The 18,860-nt window shown below is 45.5% G+C and overlaps 1 long non-coding RNA gene across 1 annotated transcript in view; it reads right to left on the bottom strand.

Annotated features, from left to right (window-relative positions):
- Positions 1-756: 756 nt before the first annotated feature.
- LOC134756672 (uncharacterized) overlaps positions 757-18,860 on the bottom strand; it is a 67,509-nt gene continuing 49,405 nt past the window's right edge. The window contains exons 3-6 of the long non-coding RNA XR_010129683.1: positions 11,025-11,141; positions 10,479-10,572; positions 6,965-7,149; positions 757-3,605 (exon numbers count right to left, since the gene is read on the bottom strand). This is a non-coding gene — a long non-coding RNA (uncharacterized lncRNA). The remainder of the gene's footprint in view (positions 3,606-6,964; positions 7,150-10,478; positions 10,573-11,024; positions 11,142-18,860) is intronic.

Genomic DNA, 18,860 nt, shown 5'->3' with positions numbered 1-18,860 from the left:
TATATTTTTAGAACAGTTAGTACAGCGAGCAAGCTAGGTGGTGTACACCACATGGAGACATGAGTCTGTAGAGTGCTTAGTAACTGGCCCCAGCAGACGGCAACCACTGCCTGAGAGGCACCCCAATGTTGGCACCTCGCTGCTTGCTGGCTACTGCTTGTGTTGTTTTTTAATGGGTATTACCATGATTTTTCAACCTAAAACTGGGGGGCTGGAAAAGCTGAGTTCTCCCTGAGCTGTCCCATAGATTGCGGTGAGGAGCACCACGCTGTGTAGATTACCGTACAGATCACCATGCACAGTGCCAAGCAGCAGAGAAGGAAGAGTGCAGAACCCTTGGCACATGAAAACCCCATCCGAATCCCTGCACTGAGACCTGATCAAACAAGTTTGGCTTCTAGCAGCATAAGGCTGTGTCCCTAGAATGATCCCAGGCCCCTAAATAGTGCCTGCCTGAGAAAGCTAAGTGCTGCCAGGAAAATTTACTACATGCTCTAGCCAGCACACATCTGATGATAGCTCCTTGACCACCCTTTCTTAGGGCACTTACCAAAAAGTCCTCACAATTGTAACTCAGGAGCATCTCTCTCAAGGATCTGAGAGCCATTCCTTCAAAATATAATCATCAAGAAGGATAAGGCCTCCGTCTCCAACTCTCTGTGGGAGGATAGATCCCTAATTCAGATAACTGCCTGCTAGCAGACACAGCTGACCTAATCACGTTTATATTGACCAATGCTTTGTACTCTTTTCTTTGGAGCTTGGAAGTCATTTAATCTGGAAACGTTATTCAATATATATGCTTAAATCACAAACAACAGTTCACAAGTGTATATATATTGTTTCCTGGATAACACACTGAAGAGTCAAAAGTGATAAGAAGCACATTTAGAGCAATATCCCTAGAATTAAAATTAATTCTAGAACAATACCAAAGAGCCAAAATTATATTACTGTGCTTAACAATGCAAAAAGTGTAGGTTTTCTCCATTCAGCTGGGCATTGATTATATATTACCCATATAGTATTTCAATCAGAATCAAAATTTCCCACTAATAATGGGAAAAGTTCTTAAACCTTGCTCCCCTCCAGCTCTAAGTTGGTACAAATGTTCTTTCACGTGCTGAGAAATATGGCAAATTCGCCCTTCTATGCCAGGTACTGCAATTACTGCTGATGGCTTATCTGATTCTTCCTCGAAGGCTGTTAATAATGATGATTTGTTCGTAGTTGTAATCAAATTCATTCAATGGCCTGAAAGACACTGCTTCCTTCCCTACAAAATTTTTATCGATTAAAAGTGATTCATGATGACTGTGGAAGGTACTTGTACAGTTTCTGTGTCAAACATTCAAGAACAACTATCAGGCATAACGTAACTATCTTTCCCATGTGCAATATATTGTTTATAGCATCAAGAAGGTAAATTTTTTTTGTATGGTCCTTGAACTTTCAGTTTCTCTTATCATTCAGTGTCCCAGTTCTGCATCTGAATTGAGTCCAAATTCTATTCCAACAACTTGAGAAAAACTCCCACCAAAAGCTGAATATTTGTTAACCTCATTTTCAAGACCTTCAAGCAGCTGTGCCTGTGTTACTCTGACAACTAAAACTGGGTTCCACTATGAGAAGGATAGCCAAAAAATCACGCAAAGCGAAATTTCCCACTGGATGTATTCAATTAGATCTGGAAGTATCTGTATGAAGCAATGTTACATTGGCATGAATAGCTTCCAACGTGGCATTAGTTTACCAAATTTCCAGCGTTGCTTCGGTTCTTCTTACAGTAATTTCACAGCTATTTAATTCCGTATCAATTGGGTGGAGAACTTCTAACATATACACGTCCAAGAGGTTCAGAAGTAAATCTACCATCAACATTACTGAGAAATCAGATGAAGTGCATTTGTTTCATAGATTCTTCCAAAATATTCACACCGAAATCAAACTTGTGGTTTCCAAAAACTGCAAAATCACCGGGTGCAGTGGCTCACACCTATCATTTTAGCACTTTGGGAGGCTGAGGTGGGAGGAGGATTGCTTGAGGCCAGGAGTTCAAAACTAGCCTGGTCGACATGGTGAGACCTCTGTCTCTATAAAATAAAATAATATAATATAAAACAAAACATTAGTTAGGCGGTGTAGTGCGTGGGTGCCTGTGGTCCTAGCCACTTGAGAGGCTGAGGTGGGAGGATCGCTTGAGCTCAGGAGGCTGAGTAGGTAGTGAGCTGTGTTCCCACCAATGCACTCCAGCCTGGATGACAGAATAAGACCCTGTCTGAAAAAGCAAAACAAAAACTGCAAAATGTACTTCCAATTCATTAATATAGGAATCGTATGCTTTCCTTTCGTTATGGTACTTAAAACTGAGGCATTTAAGCAATCGCCACTAAAAATCAAAAGTGGATTCAGAAAATTGAAGTTTTTCATAGCTGCTGCAAATTTCCGTTTATTAGTTTACTATAAAGGAAATTACCACGTATGCAGATGAACAGCCAAAGGAAAGAGATACACAGGGCAAGTGCGCGGTGGGAGCGGGAAGGTTCCACGTCCTCTCTGGGAGGACACCCTCCAGGAACCTCCACGTGCTTCGCTATCCGGAAGCTCCCCTTTGCACTTTTTCACTTCCCCGACACTTCGGAGCTCCTTTATTCCCGTCTCCCTCATTCTTTCTTTAAAACACCCAAATCACCTCTGCCGAAATCGGAATAGAGCTCAGCTCCTTCCCTATTTTCAGTAGTTACTGAATAAAATCTGTTTTTCCATCACTTTAACTCACGTCCAGCTGTGTTTCTGACAATGGTCTGGTAGGCAACTCGGGTCCAGATGGGAACCACTTACCTCCTGCAGTTTGGGTATCCAGTGGGGAAGCGGACTTCACATCCAGTGTCTGAACAAGCATTTATTCAGGCACATTGAGGACAGGTTTTCATTCTTTCAATTCTTTTTTTTTTTTTTTCCTCCGAGGCAGAGTTTCACTCTTGTTGCCCAGGCTGGAGTGCAAGGGCGCGATCTTGGCTCACTGCAACCTCCACCTCCTGGGTTCAAGCAATTCTCCTGCCTCAGCCTCCCAAGTAGCTGGAATTACAGGCATGCGCTACGACGCCCAGCTAATTTTGCATTTTTTTAGTAGAGATGGGGTTTCATCTTGTTAGTCAGGCTGATCTCACACTCCGGACCGCAAGTGATCCACCCGCCTCAGCCTCCCAAAGTGCTGGGATTACAGGCATGAGCCGCCGCGCCCTGCCTGATTCTTAACAATTCTGAGTATACTCTCAGCAGCTGGGTTAGAGTCCCAGGCTTCTTTTGAAAAGTACCTCCTAGGCTGGAAGTTCTTGCTGGCTCCTTGTTCTGATTAGAATTCATTCTCTGACCCCTGGAAAATTTTGTTTCCTGGCTCCTCACAACATCTTTCTGTTCTCTCTATTTGAGCCTGTTTCTCTCACAGGAACTTCTTAGTCAACCGAAACCCCTGTTCCTCCAATCCTGCGTCACCACGATGGTCCCAATACTGGCCGGGTTCTTTCTCTGCGGCAAAAGTTTACTGAAGATCTTGAATTACAATGGCCCTCTGGGGCTCCTCGGATATCCCCAAATTAATCCACCTAAAGGGACACCCAGAACAAAAAGGAACAAAATTCTCAGATGCATGATGGTCTGCTTATTTAAGGAAGACACCAAAAAACAGTGAAATAATTCATACCTCACTCAGACTATTGAGGCTTTTACATCATGCCTTCAGAAACATGTTTTTAACCCAGAAAACCCCATAGCAATTCCATATCCTGCTCCCAGCTCTCTCCTGCATCCTTCTCTCCCAGAATGTCCTCTGCCAACTGAACCTCAATGCCCCTGAACTCCCTGTAACCTTAAGATTCATTGGGCTCTGATCTCCTACAGATGAAGCCAGGGTACAGCAGGCCCCTGTTCCCAAGCTAGACTGAGGAAAGAGATATAATTTAAACTTCGGTCTTGGTCTGAATTATATGCCGTCACCCGTGAAAGGAAAGGAAAAGGAAAATTTACTGAACAATTTAGAATTGTCCTGGGGTCATACTCTCCCTGACTTATAGCAATGTAACCAGCTCTTGGTTGAACCTGGAGATGCCGCCTTTTGGTTTAAAAAAAACCAAATGGACCACCATTTCTGGGGACCTTTTTTCTCAGCCTATCCCTGACCCCTTCTGAAGACTGAAAGAAATAAGAGAGAAACTACTGGGAGGCATCCCTCAGTTCTATCCCCTTTGCTCTTCACAATTTTGAGTAGCTGACCAAAACGAATCAGCCATATACTCAAAACTGTATACAACAAAGGGATGAAACTGTGGCAAACTATCGTCATCAACTGGAGAAAACAAGGAAGGAGCATTCAGGGTGGGTACTGATTTCCCCAAAAAACCTCTGCTCTGGCCACTAGGACATGGTAAATGGTCTCAGGGTGGAGTTCACACATCACAAAAAAATAATATCAATGCCTGGTCGCGGTGGCTCAAGCCTGTAATCCCAGCACTTTGGGAAGCTGAGGTGGGCAGATCATGAGGTCAGGAGATCGAGACCAGCCTGACCAACATGGTGAAACCCCATCTCTACTAAAAATAAAAAAATTAGCTGAGCGTGGTGGTGCACGCCTGTAATCCCAGCTACTCAGGAGGCTGAGGCAGGAGAATCACTTGAACCCAGGAGCAGAAGGTTGCAGTGAGCCAACATCGTGCCATTGCACTCCAGCGTGGGTGACAGAGTGAGACTCTGTCTTAAAAAAAAAAAAAAAAAGAAAAGAAAAGAAAAAATAATATCAACTAGAAAAATGCAGACATGTATGAGCTTCAGACATTAGTCCAACAGTATAAAGGTAGCATTTCCAAAGAATTGGAAAACACAAAGGTTTGTGGCAATGCAATCAATGTAATCACAACAATTAGAAAAACCCTAAGATTTTAACCCATGGGGCAAGCTCCAAAATCATGGGTTCCCAGTGATCTGGAAGCTTGTCAATACTGTAAAGAAAAAGAACACTGGGTCCAGAATTGCCCAGCTCTCAAGAGGAGGGAAAACTTTCAGGGCCCTTCTCTTAGAAAATCACTGACTCCCCTCCGAGGAAGTAAATGTCCAGCACTTTCAACTGCCACCAGACTCAAAGTTGAAAGGCACTTCACCATGTTTTATTTATTTATTTATTTATTTATGAGACAGAGTCTCGTTCTGTCGCCCAGACTGGAGTGCAATGGCATGATCTCGGCTCACTGCAACCTCCACCTCCTGGGTTCAAGCGATTCTCCTGCCTCAGCCTCCCAAGTAGCTGGCACTACAGTTGTGCGCCACCACAGCCGGCTAATTTTTGTATTTTTAGCAGAGACGGGGTTTCATCATGTTGGCCAGGCCAGTCTCGAACCCCTGACCTTGTGATCCGCCCGCCTCAGCCTCCCAAAGTGCTGGGATTACAGATGTGAGCCACCGCGCCTGGTCCACGTTTCTTATTGATACCAATACCTGGACTGCACAATCATCTACCCTTAACACCACCCACCACCCCGGTTCCTGTGCTCCTTCCTCAGCATTACCAGACTTTTTCAGTAGCAGGTTTTGATCATGTGTCTCACGATTTGCCTTTCTCAACCTCTTAATGTTTTTGGGGGCCTCTTAAAGCTCAGTACAACTTTTTTTCTCAATTATCTCACCCTTGTAAATCTGTTAAGAAAGGATCTTTTCAGGAATTGGAGTATCAAAATTCACTGTGCCCACAAGGGACCCCTCTCAAACTCCACCCTCCCCCCCCACGTCTGTCCCCTAATGGCTTTGTCTGACATCTCTGAGTTCCTCTTCCCCCTTCAACCTAGCAATGCTCTGCTAAGGACTTACATCGACTGTTAGACAAAACCCTTCCTTTGTGGGCAACAAACACTACTGGTACACGGCCCGCAGAATTCCTTAAGGTGGAAACAGATCTTCCCACGCTCCTCCCCAAACTGCCCAAAATCATTTGAAACCATGGGGACTCGAAGGGCTCCACCCAATAACCCAAGATTTATTAGACAAAAAAAGGCTAATCCCCACTTCTAGCCTAGGCAACACTCCCATTATGGCCACTACAAAGCCAAACGGAAGAGGATTTTCAGCCAGTCCAAGATCTGAGAGCTTTCAATAAAACTGTCAAACCCAGATTTCCCCTGATGCCCAACCCTAATACTATGCTGGCTGTGATCCCTTCCAAAATCTAATATTTCACCTGTCATCAATTTGCGTTCAGATTTTTTCAGCATCCTTTTTCATTAAGATTCCAAGTATTTGTTTTTCTTCACAATCAACAATATATCTGGACAACAATATATCTGGACAGTTATGCCCCAAGGATTTACTGAGGGTCCTATTTAAGGGACTTAAAGTATGCAGGAAACGTCACTTTATTTCCATATGTGGATGATGTTCTATCTCCTGCCCGTTATGACAGTGCTCTTCTGAACCCTTAAGGCATTAGCAATAAAGAGCCACCAGGTGGCTAAAGACAAAATTCTGCATTCAATATCTGGGTCATGATATCTCAGCCACAGGAAAAACTATCTCCACAGAGTGGGCTTCTACTATTCAACAGTTTACTCTGCCAGAAACAAAAAGACAATAGAGAGGATTTTGGGGTCAGAAACTTCACGATCTCTCTGTAACTGCCTTGCCCCATATGCCCACCTGGTCGCCCAGGACCCCCTATCCAAAGATGCTTTTGAGAACCTTAAGAGCTCTGTTTTTGATCTGTCTGACTAGCCAGGTGTCCCCTTCCTCCTGAAGCTGTGAGCTCCGTCAAAAAGGACAACCCACTCTGATAGAGGAGGATCGCTCTTCGATGGAGGGTATATGAGTAGCTGCACTCCCCTGTTAGAACCTCCAAACAGGCTCTCAAGGGCTCTGTAATTTCACGTCCCACCTTGGACTTTCTGATTACTCCCTACTTTCTTCCACGTGGATTTCTCCCTACCTTTTTCCAAGTGGCCAGGCAGCCCCGCTTCAAGAAGGCTCTCTGTGCTTGAAGTCTGCAGGCACCAGTACCCTCAGACGCCCTCCCTCCTGCCAAGATGCCCTAGAGCAAGTTCCCCGCAGCTGAAGGCCTAGCGAAGGAAGAGCCGAAGTGAAGACTGGTGAGGTTATCAGCTGAAACCGCCCCTACAAAAGTGAAAACAAATCCAAAACAGGCAGCAGGAAAGGATAAATCTTCACACAAACAAATGAAAAAATGCACAGAAAAGTATAAGACAAACAGGCCAAAGTAGCTGCCCCAGAAAGTAAAGATTTTCCTGCAGAAAATGGAGAAACTGAAAATAAGGAGAGTCCAGCCTCTGCTGAAGCAGGAGAGAAAGAAGCCAAGTCTGGTTAATATCCTACACCCTTGTCTTATCAGTGGTCCCTGTCTTCCTTCTTGTGCAATTCTGAGAAATATTTTTATCAAATACTATATTTGTAAACACACAAGTAGCTCTGTAATTTTTTTTTTTTTGAGACAGGGTTTTGCTGTCACCCAGACTGGGGTGCAATGGCATGATTATAGCTCACTGCAGCCTTAATTCCTGGGCTCAAGTGCTCTTCCCACCTCAGTCTCCCAAGTAGCTGGGAGTGCAGGCACGAGTCACCATGCCCAGCTATTTATTTATTTTTATTTTTGATGTTTAAAGAGATGGGGGAGTCTCAACACATTGCCTGGGCTGGTCTCGAACTCCTGGCCTCAAGCAATCCTCCCATCTCGGCCTCCCAATGTGCTGAGATTAAAGGCATGAGGCACTGCATCCAGCCTACGAATATTTTTAAGAAGGAAGAACTATGATTTTTAAAATGTAAATGCTTTTTTTTGTTTGTTTTTGAAACAGGCTTTTGCTCTGTCACCCAGGCTAGAATGCAGTGGCAAGAACAGGGCTCACTGCAGCCTTGACCTCCTGGGATCAAGGAATCCTTCTGCCTCAGGGTCCTGAACAGCTGGGACTACAGGCATGCACCACTGTGCCCGGCTAATTTTTTTTTATTTTTTGTAGAAACGGGTTTTTTGCCATTTTGCTCAGGCTTTGCCATGTTGCTCAGGCTGGTCTTGAACTCCTGGGCTCAAGCAATCCTCCCACCTCAGCCTCCTAAAGTGCTGGGATTACAGGCTTGAGTCACTGCACCTGGCCTAAGTGCTTTTTATATTTATTTATTTATTTATTTATTTATTTATTTATTTATTTATTTTTGAGACAGAGTCTCACTCGGTCGCCCAGGCTGGAGTGCAGTGGCACAATCACTGGAATCTCCACCTCCCAGCTTCAAGTGATTCTCCTGCCTCTGGGACTACAGGCGTGTGCCACCATTCCCCAGCTAATTTTTTTATTTTTAGTAGAGACGGGGTTTCACCATGTTAGTAAGGATGGTCTTGATAGCCTGCCCTTGTGATCTGCCCGCCTCAGCTTCCCAACTAAGTGCTTTTATTAAAAAAGAGGCAAAATCATATGCTGTTTATTTTTTATACAACCAGAAAACAGTGGGATATAAATTGTGGGAGCACTTTACTGTTGTGGGTGTCAACTTAACAAACCATAGGTGGAGAGGGTAGTTTTATATCCTGTAATACAAAGCTGTAGGGAATTCTTACAATTTTATGTTGCCTGGCATCCACTTTGAATATAAGTTGGACTTTGTCGTATTGAATAGAATATAAAATTGGACTTTCTCGTACCAGAAGCAGGGCTTAGTCACCCTTGACACTGTTTCCAGTTCTCAACTCTCCACCTCCTCTCAGTTTCTCAAGGTAGACGATCCAGCAATCTACTTCATACACCATCTCCTGGTGACCACCTCCCTAGAGGACAGCTAGGCACAACCTACTAGACTCACCCACTGGCTCCCACACCCTACATAGACTGCACAGATATGCCAGAGTGCCCCCCTCCCAGTCACAGCATGTGTGCCCCCACGGAACTCATGCCTGCTTGCTCTAAACCCCCCACGGGGACCAGGTGCAGTGGCTCATGCCTGTAATCCCAGCACTTTGAAAGACCGAGGTAGGTGGATCACCTGAGGTCAAGGTGTTCGAGACCAGCCTGGCCAACATGGTGAAACCCCACCTCTACTAAAAATACAAAAAATTAGCCAGGCGTGGTGGTGGGCCACCTGTAATCTCAGCTACTCGGGAGGCTGAGGCAGGAGAATCGCTTGAACTGGGAAGGCAGAGGTTGCAGTAAGCCGAGATCATGCCCCTGCACTCCAGCCTGGGCAACAAAAGCCAAATCCCGTTAAAAAAAAAAAAAAAAAAAAAAAACAACTCCCCGCAGGAAACCTGCTTGGGTGACGCCCTGGACCCTTCTAAAGGCTTGGCCCACAGTTCCCCTGCACACTCTTGCTTGCTCCCCACCCGCTGCCTAAGTGTGCATGTCCCAGATGGCTCCCCGCTTCTCGCTGGCCCTGCAAGACGTGCTGTCCTCTTCTCTCTGGGATCTGTCAGTGACACACTGCTTTTGTTGTTGTTGTTATTTCACGTGTTTCGTTGTGTTACCTCTGCTGTGTCTCACCTGAGCTAAACACTGGAAGCGAACCCTCCTGCCGGTCAGGGCTCTTAGAGGGAGTATTCCAGCTTCAGCGGAATAAACTGGACATAGGTCAGACAAGAGCCACAAGGGCACCTGCCCATATAAACAAGCTTCCTGTGAGAGGGACACCTGGATACAGGCTGGACAATCAGGCATTAGGTCAGGATAAAGAAGTATTCTGTGAAAAACACAATATAAGCATCCTCTTCAGGGCAGCCCCTTCAGGACAGGCTAGAATTCATAGCTACTGTCTGTCTCAGGAGCAAATTAGAGGAAAGATCAAATTAGAGAAAAATAAAACTGGCGCAGCAAGCAGGGTGTGTGGTCACAACCACAAGGGGCACAACAAAATGCCTTTGACCTGCATGTAGCTTGCTGTGGCTCTCCCCCATGGCTAGCACCATGTGGGGAAGCAGAACTGCTTGCTGGAGGGGTGTGCTGCTGCTATGCGGGCTGCATAAAGCCCTCTGCTGTCTGTTGTTCACCGTGTCCGCCCTAAAGTATGAGGTTGCCATTATCAACCTAAGTCCTCCCAAAAAGAGCCATGCGACCAGGCGCCTCTGGTCTAACAAGAATAGACCACATAGCAGCTCCTGATTGACTAAGGTTAAAGACAAGACAGATTAAAGACCAGGTCCTCCCTGCCTCAAGCCAAGGAGAGCTGAAGGGCATGGAACAATTGCAAGATTGCTATCTCCGCCGAAGGTGGGGCTAAATGCTAAAGTGAACTAGGAAAGTAACACCCATAGCAAAGGAAGGAGTCTTCCCTCACCCCTCCCACCCCTGACCTCCTACTACACCGCACACCCCCCCCCCCACCCCCCAACCCCTGGCCTACGTGTCCTAACCCCAATGGGAGGAATAATCTCACAACAGGAAACCAATGGCACCACCAAAGGTGAAATACCGCCCAGGCCTGGGATCACTAGGTTGGGACCTTACCTTATTTCTTTTGCTCTCTGTCAGAGCTACCGGCTACCACCAGGAGCTTGTCAGGTGAACATCAAAAGACAGAGGGGGGAAAAATGGTAGTTGCCTAGAAATAAAAGCCATTCTAAATATTTTACTTTCAAAAGGGGTTGGGGGGGTGCGGGGGGCGGGTGGGCGTGATGGCTCATGCTTGTAGTCCCAGCTACTTGGATGGCTGAGGCGGGAGGATCGCTTGAACCCAGGAGTTCAAAGCCACAGTGAGCTATGATTGCACCAATGTTTTCCAGTCTGGCTGACAAAGCAAGACCCTGCCTCTAAAAAAAAGAAAAAGAAAAAGAAAAAGAAAGAAAAGAAAACCACTCCTTAATCTTTACTCTCCCTGTCAGAATTGTATGCACTCGGCCGGGGTGTGGTAGCTCATGCTTGTAATCCCAGCACTTTGGGAGGCTGAGGCAGGAGGATCATTTGAGGTCAGGAGTTCAAGACCAGCCTGGCCAACATAGTGAAACCCCGTCTGTACTGAAAATACAAAAACTAACCAGGCATGGTGTCACTCACCTGTAATCCCAACTATTCGAGAGGCTGAGGCAGGAGAATCGCTTGAACCTGGGAGGCAGAGGTTTCAGTGAGCCGAGATCTCGCCACTGCACTCCAGCCTAGGTACAGATTGAGATTCTGTCTCAAAAAAAAAAGGATTATGTGCACTCTGTAATATCTTTGGTTATGGTAGTCCATAACCAAAGTTATTTCCTAATAACTTTGTTAATATGCCATGGAAGATTGAAAATTTGAGCAGGTAATTTATATGATATTACATTGTAAATTAACAGCTCTTAAGGAAAATTTGCCCCAAGCTTTTAAGCTGGGAAGTCACTGGAATCATTTTAGAAAAGATCACAACAACATGGCTTTTGAGACTTTCATTCTAGTATGTTAAGAATTGTACTCAAATACAAATGTTTGTGTACTGATCCTCAACACAGCCCATAACATGCCCACTACTAAAGAAAAAAGAAACAAAAATAACAAGTGTTGGCCAGAAAATGGAGAAGTTGGGACCCTTGGGCACTGTTGGTAGGAATGTAAAATAATACAGCCATTATGGAAAACAATATGTAGGGCCCTTAAAAAAAAATGAGCCAGTCACAAAAGGACTCCTATGGAGGATCTAAAGGAGTCAAATCGCCAGGTGTTGTGGCACACACCTGTAATCCAGCTATTTGAAAGGCTGAGATGGTAGGATTGATTGAGCCCAAGGAGGTGGAGCCTACAATGAGCTGTGATCCCACCACTGCATTCCAGCCTGGGGGACAGAGTGAGACCCAGTCTCTAAAACAAACAAAAACAAAAACAAAAACGGCCAGGCACAGTGGCTCACGCCAGTAATCCCAGCCATGAGGGACGATCCCTTGAGGCCAGGAGTTTGAGACCAGCTATGGCAACATAGGGAAACTCTGTCTCTATAAAAGATTTAAAAATTAGCAGGATGTGGTGGTGAGTGCCTGTAGTCCCAGCTACTTGGGAAGCTGATGTAGGAGGATCACTTGAGCCCAAGAGTTCGAGGCCGCAGTGAGCTATGATCACAATACTGCATGTGCACTCCAGCCTGGGTAACAGAGTGAGACCCTGTCTGAAAAAAAAAAAAAAAGAAAAAGGGAGAAAGAAAGAAAAGAAAGACTAAATAAGGTAGTCAAAATCACAGAAACAGTAGAAAGAGGTTACCAAAGGCCAGAAAGAGGGAAGGAGAATCAGTGTTTGCTGTTTATAGACTTTTAGATTTGCAAGAAGAAAAAGTTCCAGGGATTTATTGCATAATAATGTGAATATACTTAACATTACATTACTGTACGCTTAAAATGGTAAATACGGTAAATTTAATGTTATGTGTTTATTGCTACAAGTTTTAAAATCTTGAAAAGAGGAGGGAGAACAACGGACAGACTGGTTTCTAGGGCCTTCTCTGTGGGCTCCAAGCTACAGTTCATTATCTTGGAGAAGCAGCAATTTGCTTAGAGAGCATCAGGCCCTAAAACTCATGATTTACTAGCCGGGTGCGGTGGCTCACACCTGTAATCCCAGCACTTTAGGAGGACAAGGCGGGTGGATCACGAGGTCAGGAGATCAAGACCATCCTGGCTAACACTGTGAAACCCCATCTCCACTAAAAATACAAAAAATTAGCCAGGCGTGGTTGCAGGTGCCTGTAGTCCCAGCTACTCCGGAGGCTGAGGCAGGAGAATGGCCTGAACCCAGGAGGCGGAGCTTGCAGTGAGCCGAGATCCTGCCACTGCACCCCAGCCTGGACGACAGAGCGAGACTCCATCTCAAAAAAAAAAAAAAAAAATCATGATTTACTAAGACTCAGACTCTCCAAAACCAGTCTTTACACAATTGGGGATGCACCCTATAGCGCAGAATCTGCTGAAACAATGCAAACTATCCAATCCTAAATTTGTGCCATTTGCTTACCTTGCTTTGCCCATTCCTTCCTGAGAAATCCACAATAAAGAGTCTGCCAGTGCTTTCCCTCTCTCTACGCCTGCTCATTCTGCTTTGTCACTTCCCTGTGTGGCCCTGGGTGGAGTGACCCCCCTCCCGTGTCTTGGGGACTGTAAGTATAATAAAATATGACTTGTTCGTTGGCAATCATTTGCGTGTCTGTGCATCTTGTTATTCCTGCTCAAAACAAGACTGGGGCATATTTTTAGGACAACTAGAGCAGCAAGCAGGACAGGGACACCAGATGGAGATGATGAGTTCATAGAGTGCTCTGGGCTTAGTAATGCGCCCAGCAGACAGTGGCCACTGCCCAAGAGGACACCGCCAGTGTTGGCAGCGTGATGGCTACTGCTTGCGTTGTTTTCTATTGGGCATTGCCATGCTGTTGCAGCCTAAAGATGGGGAACTGGAAAAGTTTGAGTCCCCAGGGAGCTACCGTGGAGAGTGCTGCATACGGTAGCGCAGGCGGCTCCAAGTCGTGTAGAGTGCCGCCGGCGGTATTCCATGCAATAGAGTGCTGCGAACGGTTCCAAGACAGGAAGACCGGGGTGTGTGGTCCCATAAAGAATTCCAAGACAAAAAAACTGGGACCTGCGTTCACTGAAAGAATCCCAAGATGAAAAGACTGGAGCATATTTTACCCCTAAAGAATTGAAAGACGAGAAGACTGGGGTGTACAGCACCGCAAATGATTCCAAGACAAAAAGAGGGGGAATACAGTACCTCCAAAGATTCCAAGACAAAAAAACTGGGGCAACTGGAAGTAACCAAGATGTCTCTCAAGAGGTGAACATAAATGTTTAAAACTGTGGTACCTTGAAGAAAACAGGGGCATACGGTCTTCCAGATAATTCCAAGATGAACCAGGAGTACCCCAAAGGATTCTAAGATGAAAAGACTGCGGTGCACGGTACTGCAAAGAATCCTGAAACAATCCTGAAACAATAACACTGGGGCATACGATTCCCCAAAGACCCCAAAACGAAAATATTGGGACATCCATCCCCGAAAACAATTCCAAGACAGATGACTGGGACTCATAGTCCCTGAAATAATTCCAAGATGAAAAGACACTTCCAAGATGACAAGATAATTCCAAGATGACACCTCAAACGATTACGACACAAAAAGATTAGGGAGTCCAGCACTGCAAATGATCCCAGGATGGAAAGGCTGGGGCATGCGATCTCTCAAAAGATTCCAGGATGAAAAGCCTGGGGCATATAGCCCTGCAAATAAGTCCAAGAAAAAAAGACTGGGCATAGGGTCTCTGGAAAGATTCCAAGATGGGAAAGACTGGGGCATAATACAGTGTCCCCAAAGATTTGAAGAGTACAGCCCTGCAAGTGATTCCAAGATGGAAACACTGGGGCACACGGTCCCCTAAAGAATTCCAAGATGAAAGAACTGGGGCGTATGACACTACAAATGATTCCAAGACGAAAAGGCTAGGGAATGGCTAGGCACAGTGGCTCACGCCTGTAATCCCAGGACTTTGGGAGGCCTAGGCGGGCGGAACACGAGGTCAGGAGATGGAGACCATCCTGGCTAACACGATGAAACCCCATCTCTACTAAAAATACAAAAAATTAGCCGGGCATGGTAGCAGTTGCCTGTAGTTCCAGCTACTCAGGAGGCTGAGGCAGAAGAATCGCTTGAACCCGGGAGGCGGAGGTTGCAGTGAGCCGAGATCACGCCACTGCACTCCAGCCTGGGCGACAGAGCCAGACTCCATTTAAAAAAAAAAAAAAAAAGACTAGGGAGTAAAACACTGCAAATGATTCCAAGATAAAAAGACTGGAGTATACGGTTCCCTGAAAAATTCCAAGATGAAAAGACTGGGGTATATAGTCCCCCAAATAATTCCAAGAGAAAAAAAACTAGGAAATACCGCACTGCAAACGATTCCAAAAAAAGACTGGGGTGTATGACACTGCAAATGATTCTAAGACAGAAAGACTGGGGCATACTGTCTCCCAAAAGATTCCAAGATGAAAAGACTGGGGTGTACAATGTCACAAAGAATTCTAAGACAAAAAGATTGGGGCATACGGACTCCCAAAAGATTCGTAGATTAAAAGACTGGCGTGTATAGTCCCCCCAAAGAGTTCCAAAATGAAAAGATTGGGGCAGATGGCACTGCAAACGATTCCAAGACAAAAAGATTGGGATATACAATCTCACAAAAGATTCCGAGATGAAAAAACTGGTGAATACAGTTGCCAAAGAATTCCAAAAGGAAAAGACTGGGGCATAAGCTGCCCCTAAAGATTCCAAGACAAAAAGTCTGGGGCGTATAGCACTACAAAAGATTCCAAGATGAAAAGACTGGAACATAGAGTTTCCCAAAAGATTTCATGATGAAAACATTGGGGTGTACAGTCCACCAAATAATTCCAAGATAAAAAGACTAGCGCATACAACACTGCAAATGACTCCAAGACAAAAGACTGGGGCATTTGATATCCCAAAATATTCCAAGGTGAAATAACTAGGGCATAGGGCACTGCAAGCGATTCCAAGCCATAAAAACTGGAGCATACAATCTCCCAAAACATTCCAAGATGGAAAGACTGGTGAATACAGTATCCCAAATAATCCCCCAACAAAAAGACTGGGGCATACGGTCTCCCAAAAGATCCCAAGATGAAAAACGGGTGCATACGATCCCGCAAAGAATTCCAAGACTAAAAGACCAAGGGTACAGTATCCCAAAGGTTTTCAAGACGAAAAGATTGGGGTGTACAGCACTGCAAACAATGCCAAGACAAAAGCACTAGGGCAATACGGTCCGCTAAAGGATTCCAAGATGAAAAGATTGGGAGTACAGTTCCCCAGAGAATTTCAAGACGAAAAATCAGGGAGTACGGTACTGCAAACAATTGCAAGACAAACAGACCGGGACAGTCGAGCGCCGTGGCTCACGCCTGTCATCCCAGCACTTTGGGAGGCCGAGGCGGGCGGATCACGAGGTCAGGAGATGCAAACCATCCTGGCCAACATGGTGAAACCACATCTCTACTAAAAATACAAAAATTAGCAGGGCATAGTGGCGCGTGCCTGTAATCCCAGCTACTCGGGAAGCTGAGGCAGGAGAATCGCTTGAACCCGGGAGGCGGAGGTTGCGGTGAGCCGAGATCGCGCCACTGCACTCCAGCCTGGCGAGAGCGAAACCCCGTCTCAAAAAAAAAAAACAAAACAAAAAAAACCCGGAGCATACGGTCTCCCAAATGATTCCAAAACAAAATAACTCGGGCGTATGGCCTCCAAAGAATCCCAAGATGAAAACCTAGGGCATCCGGCACCACTAAAGATCCCAAGACAGGCCGGGCGCGGTGGCTCACGCCTGTTAATTCCAGCACTTTGGGAGGCCGAGGCGGGTGGATCACTTGAGGTCAGGAATTTGAGACCAGCCTGACCAATATGATGAAACCCCGTCTCTACTAAAAATGCAAAAATTAGCCGGGCATGGTGGCATGGTGGCGTAGCTGTAATCCCAGCTACGCGGAAGGCTGAGGCTGAAGAGTCGCTTGATCCCAGGAGGCGGAAGTTGCAGTGAGCCGAGATCGCGCCATTGCACTCCAACCCGGGCAACAAGAACGAAACTCCGTCTCAAAAAAAAAAAAAAAAAGAAAAAATCCAAGACAAAAAGACTGAGGCGTATGGTATACAAATGATTCCAAGATGAGGAGTGAGGCATAGTGTACTACAAAGAGTCAAACGTGAGTACAGTGCAGCACAAGGTATGACATGCAATAGAGTGCCGAAAAGCGAACACCAACAGTTCCGAGATGCTTAGAGTGCCGCCTACTGTCTCACATAGACATCCAGGCCCCAGGCTGTGCTCGGCGGCTCCCGCCTGGAATCCCAGCACTTCCAAGAGGCCGAGTGGGAGGATCGCTCGAGTCCAGGTGTTTGAGACCAGCATGGGCAACAAAGCGAGACCCCGTCTCTACAAAAAAAAAAAAAAACGGAAATTAGCTAGGCATGGTGGTGCGTGCCTTTAATCCTAGCAACTCGAGGATGAGGCAGGACGATCACTCGAGCCCAAGAGCTCGAGGTTACAGCGAGCTATGATTGCACCACTGCACTCCAGCCTGGGTGACCCTGTCTCAAAAGAAAAGAAAAGAAAAGAAAAGAAAAGAAAAGAAAAGAAAAGAAAAGAAGAGAAAAGAAAAGAAAAGAAAAGAAAAGCCCGCGGGGCAGGGTGGCCCATGCCTGTAATCCCAGCATTTGGGAGGCTGAGGCAGGAAGAGCACTTGAACCCAGGCGTTTGAGACTCACCTGGGCAACATGGCAAGACTTCATCTCTACAAAAAGTCCAAAATTAACTGGGCATGGTAGTGTGCGCCTGTAGTCCCAGCTACTTAGAAGTCTAAGGTGAGGGGATTGCTTGAGCCAGGGAGGTCGAGGCTTCAGTGAGCAGTGATTGCGCCACTGCACTGCAGCCTGGGTGACAGAGCGAGACCCTATCTCAAAAAAAAAAAAAAAAAAAATCCCACCTAGAGACAGCATAGAACCTCTGTGCACTTTCATATGTAGCTTGTCCTATGCATCACTCCCATCTGGCTGCCTCTGAGTTCTAGCCTTTGTAATAAACTGCAAATATAGGGAGTTAACTATTTTCCTGAGTTCTCCAAGCTGACCTAGTAAATGAACGAATGTGAGAAGCAGTCATAGGAACCCTGGATTCCTGTTGGCTATAAGAACAGGTTACAACCCGGCATCTGAAATGGCGGCAGTCTTGACAGAGCCCTTGACCTGTGGTTTCTGTACTATCACCAGATAGAGATAGAGTCAGAATTAAGTTGATTCGTAGGACACTACTTGGTGTCCGTAGAGACCTGGAAAATTGTTTGCTGTAGGAAAAACTGAATCTTGTGGCAGAAATATTAAGAATACCGTGAAAGTATAGAAAAAAAGTCTGTGGCCGGGCACGATGGCTCACACCTGTAATCCCAACACTTTTCGAGGCTGAGGCAGGCAGATCACTTGAGGTCAGGTGTTCGAGACCAGCCTGGCCAACATGGCAAAACCCCGTCTCTACTACAAATACAAACATTAGCCAGGCATGATGGCACACATCTATAATCCCAGCTACTTGGGAGGTTGACGCACAATAATTGCTTGAACCAGGGAGGCAGAGTTTGCAGGGAGCCCTGATTGTACCACTGCACTCCAACCTGAGCCACAGAGCAAGGCTCTGTCTCAAAAAAAAAAAAAAAAAAAAAAAGTTTGTTTGTGCCATCATATACACAGTCTCTGGCATATAGTAATCTATTATTATAATTTCCTTTTCTAGCTCCAGTCCCCTCCAATTCCCTATCTTCCCTCTATTTCTAGTGTCCTTCTAGTTTCTATTTTCTTATTCTCAGCCCAACATAGATACCAAATATAATACACTGATCACAGGCACGAGAAAAATTTTTTAGCACAATCAGTTCTCATTCCTTTATCTGTAATCTGGGGAAGAAACCCATGAGTAAATTATTCTAGGTTTGCTGTACAAAGGACACAAGATAATGCATGTAAGTGCCTAGCATAGTGTCGGGCTCATAGGAAAAGCTATGCAATAGTAAAAGTGTGCAATATCATTGTAATAACCTTACATGATTAATCCTTTTATTAGAATGTATTATGAAATATTTCAAACAACTAACATGACTTTGTTGAAACTTAGCAATTTCTTTTTCTTTTTCTTTCTTTCTTTTTTTTTTTTTTTTTTTTTTTTTTTTGAGACAGAGTTTCGCTCTTGTTGCCCAGGCCGGAGTGCAATGGCACCATCTCGGCTCACTGCAACTTCCACCTCCCAGGTTCAAGCAATTCTCCTGCCTCAGCCTCCTGAGTAGCTGGGGTTACAGACATGAGCCACCACTCCCAGCTAATTTTGTATTT

Source organism: Gorilla gorilla, chromosome 11, assembly GCF_029281585.2.
Source record: "Gorilla gorilla gorilla isolate KB3781 chromosome 11, NHGRI_mGorGor1-v2.1_pri, whole genome shotgun sequence".
Taxonomy (NCBI): Eukaryota; Metazoa; Chordata; class Mammalia; order Primates; family Hominidae; genus Gorilla; species Gorilla gorilla.
Note: the sequence above shows the minus strand (reverse complement) of the source record. Positions and strands in the feature narration are given on the sequence as shown.